The 7,454-nt window shown below is 39.2% G+C and overlaps 1 long non-coding RNA gene across 1 annotated transcript; it reads right to left on the reverse strand.

Moving 5' to 3' along the window:
* Nucleotides 1-236: 236 nt before the first annotated feature.
* LOC137046951 (uncharacterized) lies at nt 237-3,446 on the reverse strand. Its single transcript, XR_010899122.1, has 3 exons — nt 3,351-3,446; nt 3,065-3,184; nt 237-350 (listed from the first exon to the last, which is right to left on the reverse strand). It is a non-coding gene; the product is annotated as an uncharacterized lncRNA (long non-coding RNA).
* Nucleotides 3,447-7,454: the final 4,008 nt, after the last annotated feature.

Genomic DNA, 7,454 nt, shown 5'->3' on the forward strand with positions numbered 1-7,454 from the left:
AGATGTGTAAAAGGAAAGAAATGTTGACTTCAGTCAACAAACAAACATTGTACGGAAAAAAACGGGCACACCCTGGACCAGTCAACGATGCAAATGATGCACCTTAAAGCCATCAGGTGCGAGATTTGACAGAAAATAATGAGAACCACTGAATCTTTTATAAGGTTAACACTCACATTTCCCAGTCAGCTGTCACACAAGAAAGACTTTAGCGCATTCACGCTGGAGAAATATACCTTTATTGGCTCATTAAAGCTGACAGGGTGCTCGGGACCGCCAGCACTCAGGCTCGGGACCGCCGGTGCGCCACCCCGTTTTGTGTCAGTAATTTGCAGAGGAGATACACCTACCTTGAAAAAAAAAAAAACGATGGAGAAAATTATGAAGGAAAAAAGAATGAGAGCGAAATGGCAGAAGCTGGTGGGGCGAGTGCCGAAAGATGGGGGTGCCAGAGGGTGGGGTGGGGGGTGGTTTAAGGAAGGGCCTTGGGGGAGGGTGGAAAGATCGCTAGCACGCCAGGAGTCTGATTCTCTCCTAATTGGAAGCATTGGGCATTGTCAACTGAGGATTTTCAGTCGCTCACTGACAGGTAGAGTCGTCAGGATGATAGCCCACTTGTCAGCGCAAAACACCAATAAAAACAAACCACTTTTGATTTAATTGGAGGCCTAGCCGTAGTGGGCTAGGACTGAACGGGTTGGGGGTTGTGGATCGCTTCAGGGAAAAACCGGTATGTGCGAGTGTGTGTATCGAAGGGATGTTTGACAAAGAAATCATCACTTTGTGTAAAACCACCCGGAGCAGTGGCTCACATCGTCGGACAGAGGAGAGCAGGTCGTCGTTATTCTGTCTGTGTGTATGTGTGTGTGTGTGAGCGCGGGTGGTCACTTCCCATGGTGCTGAGGTTACAGGAAACACAGAGTTTGATTTGGTCTCTAGAGGCCCAAAGGCTGTTCAGCACTCATCACTTCGAGTGTTTCTTCTCAAAAATGCACGCTCAGAGAGATATTGATATGGTGATACCTCAGAGAATGAAGCAGAAGAAGAGCTGACCCTACCTGACTTCTGCTACAACCATCTCACCAAGTACAAAAACACCCTTTCTGCCTCTCATCTCTGCAGGTGGAATCACATTCTACACCACCAAACTCAAACCACGGTATTCAGCAAACTGATTTTTCTTCTTGTGAAAATTCTGTATTTGTTTGCTACGCAAGGTATAAACAAACAACTGGATATTTCGAGTGGTGAGGGTTGTTATTTTTAATGGAGTATACATTGTTCATTTTGAAACAAATATATTAGAGACATTTAAAATGTACACTATCTAAAAAACTAGACAACTGGGTATCCTACAGGGGTATAAACAGTAACCACAGATGCTTATTGGATACATGAGAGGTAAACTATTCTAAGGCACTCACATGGTTAACCGTAAAAGCCTTTAATAAACTAGTCTAAGTCATTAAAACATTAATAGTGATGATCAACACATTCCTGCCTTCCTCAGGCTGTATATCCATTGTTCACACAAGCACTCTTTAACGCATTGATCAAGACTTAGGGTCCTATTATGCTTTTTCACGTTTTTATTAAGTGTGTGATGTTGCTGTTTGAGCATAAAAATATCTGCAAGGTTACAAAGCTCAAAGTCCACTCCAAAGAGGGATATTTTTTAACAGAATTCACTTTCCAAGAACTAAAACGAATGACTTGATTGGACTACAACACATTTTTTCTGGGCTTGTGAAGTCATAATGTTATTTATTTAAATAATTCCTGTGCAGAGAATATGCAAAAAAAGTGGACAAGGCTTGGTTGAGCTGCATTAGAGAAGACAGTGTTGTCTATGTCAAAGTTTGCAAAAGGTATTTGTTTTACCTTTCTAAGGCTGACAAGCATATTTTAAACACTGTTCATGAACATTATAACCTCAATGTTTATCTGTCTGTTGCACATTTTACTGAGAACAGTTTCCAGAACCTAAGAGAGTACAATGCAGGCTACACACAAAAACTTCTCCTGAAAGATGGAGCAGTTCCCACTTTGTCAGGACAATCTGTTGTTTGTGGACCACGACTTGTAAGTATGTGTTATTATTTGTAGTTGTGTCTTTGTATCTAAGTTTTATGTTGTTGCTATGATATAAACAAAGTGCGAAGCTGTTTGGGTACGCTCGCCTGCTAGCCAACATTAGTGTTCATTTACTGTTTACTAAGGCTGGGTATTGACACAAATGTAATGATTTGATTTCAATTCACAGGCTTGCTTTTCCATTCTGATTCATTTTGATTTCAATTATTTTGGATATACTGTATGTCAGGTACAGTAAATGGCATATTTTCTCAAGGAAAAATATCACTACATTACTATAACATTGAATATTAACTGATTTATTCACAAACACAAATTACAGTCAAGATAGTTTTCTCTTGTTTGTTAACATTCTTAAGTCTGAATCAGGGTTGAACTGGGGCTTATTGCACAAAATATCTTGTTGATCCTGGCGCAATTTATCCGCTAATAGTTTTCTTTTGTTATCGATATCGTTCTGGGTGTGAGTGTGCCTTCAGGATACATTTACACGACAGCAGTGTACTATATTTTTCATACAGATGACAAGATCACCAAGATTTCCCGTCTTAATCCCTTATCCTAATAGGCCCCTGGTTTGAAACTGAAGCCATCCTTAATATTTACACCTGAGCAGATGAAACTTGCGGTTATTATAAGGGGCGTGACATTTTCCAAACACACACTAAGCGGTGCCAAACACACTGGGTCAGCTAACCAATCACAGCACATTTCGTATTTCGGAAGGAGGGACTTCATTGAAACCGAAACTAAACAGCATTCGGGACAGGCTTGGGAGAGAGGTGCTGCAATAATGTAAAATATGTACAAAATAGTGTGTTTTTTGACCAATCAAGCATTAAAAGATATTCTAGTACACTCTATTCTAATATTAAAGGATGTTTCACGCTTAACCATGTGAGTGCCTTGGAATATATTGTTTAATCTAAAAAAACTTGATTAGGTAAGACCAAGGAAAAAAACTACTTACAAACTGCACAAAACTCAAGGTGATGACTCCTGACTTCTCTCGCTCACTATCCTTCCTCCATGTCCAAGTTCATCAACAGTTTGGTGGTTTATAACTCTTGACAGACTTCAAGGAGGACATCTGCTAAGAAGGAGATAGAAATTGTGGTGAGGAGCTAGCATACAGGCAGAGGAGCATGTCAGCTATAGATCACCTTAGTGCTACCTATAGCTTCAAAATAAACTTATTCACAAATCTTAAAGGGTTAGTTCAACCAAAAATGAAATTTCTGTCATTAATTACTCACCCTCATGTTGTTCCAAAGCCGTTAGACCTTCATTCATCTTCAGATCACAAATTAAGATATTTTTGGAGGAAATCTGAGAGTTCTTTTGACAGTGACCACTTTTAAGGCCCAGAAAGGTAGTAAAGACATTGTTAAAATAGTCCATGTGACTACAGTGGTTCAACCTTAATGTTATGACGTGCTGAGAAAACGTTTTGTGTGCAAAAAACAAACAAACAAAAATAACTTTATTTAACAACGTCTTCTCTTCCCTGTCACTCTCTTACACTATTCATGTTGTTGGGCTATTCACACAGTGCAGTGCTTCCTAGTTCTGTGAAAGAGCATTGGCACACTATTGGCTGAGCACCACATGCATGATGGTGCTTAGGTGAATTGCATAGGAGAGTGTCACGGAGAAGAGATTGTTGAATAGTCATTTTTGTTTGTTTTTGTGGACAAAAAGTATTCTTGTCGCTTCATAACATTAAAGGTGTCATGAACTGGCTTTTAAAAAAAATGTATACTGTTGTCTGAGGTCAACTAATGACTTTTTTGTGTGGTTTTTACATCCGAAAACAACTAATAAGTAATAGGCTGTTTTCTACACTGGTTTTGAGGCTCTCTCCAAAATGTTAGGTTTTGATGGGCGTGCAGCACTGGAGACTTAAAAGTAAACGTCCACTGCTAGGATTGGATAAGATTCACATATTTAATGAGCTCCAACTCCCCTCAGTTCAGTTCACATGAGGGACGGGTTGATTTGAAAGTGGCAACCGGAACGATTCTCTCACAGTAAAACGTCTTCATCTAACTAACACAACGATTTATTTCTCATCCACCCGCGATTGATTGCATATTATTTCTGCATTACATGGCCTGCATGATGAACACACACACACGCCCAGAACAAAAATATTATTTGTGCCGACTGGTGTACCTTTATAGCCCGTCTGGAAAACATACGTTTGTTGCACCATTCCTGTCAGATCCAGTTAGATCCAATATATCCAGCACCACATTGTGTCTGCAAATCCAGCACTTGAGACTTATTTACAAACGATTCCACAGTGAAATGAAGCGAACAAACAAACCTTCTTCCCTAAGTGAACTGGAACTTCATTAAAAATAAATGTAGTATCACACATTCCTAATATTAGAATCCAAAGGAAGCTTATGCAGCTACTGTTTTCATCCACAATATCTTGCTATCTTCCTTAACGTGTTTATTGCATTATTGTTGCTGGCTAGCGTGATCCGATGAGTCGGTGGGCGGGACTACTGAATACACGAGGCGGTGTTTCGCCACTAGATGATGTCAGGATGAAGCAACCCATCTGGGCCTGGTGTCTATAAAAGCTTTTCTTTTACTAACAAGGAAGTTTTCAGCTCTGAACAGGATAATCAGGATAATCTTATATTACCATAACCTTTTATATATATACAGTGCCTTGCGAAAGTATTCGGCCCCCTTGAACTTTGCGACCTTTTGCCACATTTCAGGCTTCAAATATAAAGATATGAAACTGTAATTTTTTGTGAAGAATCAACAACAAGTGGGACACAATCATGAAGTGGAACGAAATTTATTGGACATTTCAAACTTTTTTAACAAATCAAAAACTGAAAAATTGGGCGTGCAAAATTATTCGGCCCCCTTAAGATAATACTTTGTAGCGCCACCTTTTGCTGCGATTACAGCTGTAAGGCGCTTGGGGTATGTCTCTATCAGTTTTGCTTATCGAGAGACTGAAATTTTGGCCCATTCCTCCTTGCATAACCGCTGGAGCTCAGTGAGGTTGGATGGAGAGCGTTTGTGAACAGCAGTTTTCAATTCTTTCCACAGATTCTCGATTGGATTCAGGTCTAGGTTTTGACTTGGCCATTCTAACACCTGGATATGTTTATTTTTAAACCATTCCATTGTAGATTTTGCTTTATGTTTTGGATCATTGTCTGGTTGGAAGACAAACCTCCATCCCAGTCTCAGGTCTTTTGCAGACTCCATCAGGTTTTCTTCCAGAATGGTCCTGTATTTGGCTCCATCCATCTTCCCATCAATTTTAACCATCTTCCCTGTCCCTGCTGAAGAAAAGCAGGCCCAAACCATGCTGCTGCCACCACCATGTTTGACAGTGGGGATGGTGTGTTCAGGGTGATGAGCTGTGTTGCTTTTATGCCAAACATAACGTTTTGCATTGTTGCCAAAAAGTTCAATTTTGGTTTCATTAATTCCTATGAAAGTTAAGCTTCCAAAGGCATGAACTGAAAATGAGTCAGACTGAACACGCGCTGTGAGTTTATGCCGCGCCCGTGCTTACCAGCTCTAGTGATGAATGTAATCATGAGTCCTGCTGCATTTGTTCCGTGACACTCGATCGGCTCTCTCACATTATATTGAACAGACACGTTCATTTTTAAATTATAGTGTCTGTTCTCTTACTGAACTGATTTTATGAAAATGAACGCGGTGGGAAAGTGAAGTGATGCAGTGATCCAGTAGCAGTGGCTTTGGGAGTGGCCTCGTTGGGCAGTGAAGCAAGTGCATTCTGGGAGTTGTTGTTTTTTCATCCCCCAAAATAAATTGTCTTTTCTCAGTCTAAAAGGCACCAAATTAAAAAATAATTTAATGTTTCTACTACATTAATGACCCAGTTTAAATACAAAGCTTAATGCTAAATCACCGAAGTAACCCTTTATATTGATGTCTATGAAAGGTCAGAGGGTTTTCCGAAGATGAATGAAGGTCAAGGAACGACATGGGAGAAAGTAATTAATGACAGAAATTTAATTTTTGGGTGAACTTACCCTTTAAACTTTAAGTCATAAAACTCTTTAATTATCATATGTCTTCCTACAAAATCTTGAAAAAATGTAAGCTCGTTTTCATTAGATCAGATCAGAACAATATGAATAATAAATAAATAAATATATGTACGAAACCATTATAAAATGTTTGAAGCATTTGTATTTAAAAGTAAAAAATTATACTTTAAAGATCAAAATTGAAAAACGGACAAAAAATGCTGTTCTATGGAACTTCCTATTCATCAAAGAGTCGTGAAAATGTTTTTGTCATAGTTTCCACAAAAACATTTTTTTTTTTTTTTTTTTTTTTTTTTTTTTTTAACAATAATAGTAATAAGAAAAAGCTGCAAAGCTTCATGTTAGAATGATTTCTGAAGGATCATGTGACTCAAGACTGGAGTAATGATGCTGAAAATTCAGCTTTGTCATCACATGATTAAATTACAATATATTAAAATAGAACTAAAATAGTTATTAAAGATTGTATTTTTTTTACTGTTTCTATGTACATTTTATGTAGAATAGTCAATAAATACTACATTGAGCAAATTAGCATTAACTTGTTGCTATTTCCTCTGAAAAAATAATCATAATCACTTGATAATGGCTATGTCTCTGCCATTGTAGCCAATTCTTTTATAAGGCCAAGTAAATGTAGAGTAGGGACGGAGCCAAGGTGGTTTTTCATTAAGGGTTCAGAGTTCAATGTTAGACCATTGCACAGCCATTACAGAATAATGGGGTGGGTGGGCATTGCTGTGGCTGGTGGTCCCATCCAGCTGCCACTGGGAGACACACACAAGCTGTTGGACAGAGGTAAAGATGCCCCATATACCCCGGCCTCCAGGGGGTGTCAGAGTGCACTGCCCCTCATCCTTATCCCCTCTGTCAGGGCATTTGGGAGGGTTTTCACAAGTTGATAAATCATTGTTAAACATTATTATGAAGCCATTGGGGAAACTGGCAGGAAACAGGAGTGACATAGGGAATGTCAGCGTTCTTGAAGGTGGTCTGGTCAGCCTGCCAAAGATACAGGGAATTGGTCGGAGTTAGTGCAGACCTATTTTACATTCATATGGAGCTCATTCCCCACCAGCATTGTGGTTGCATAATTGTGACTTTGACAATCTCGCGGTCATTGAACATGACACGTTCATGAAGATGACATGATGGTTGTACGAATGGCCTGTCTTGTTATCATAATGATGTGTTTTTGGTACTAATGCACACATCTACATGCGCAGAGAATCATCCACATGCCAAGATGTCCTCGCATTTAATCTGGTTTGTATGTTATCCGATGTGCAGGTAATATGC

The sequence above is a fragment of the Pseudorasbora parva genome, chromosome 18, assembly GCF_024679245.1.
Source record: "Pseudorasbora parva isolate DD20220531a chromosome 18, ASM2467924v1, whole genome shotgun sequence".
In the NCBI taxonomy this organism is placed as follows: domain Eukaryota; kingdom Metazoa; phylum Chordata; class Actinopteri; order Cypriniformes; family Gobionidae; genus Pseudorasbora; species Pseudorasbora parva.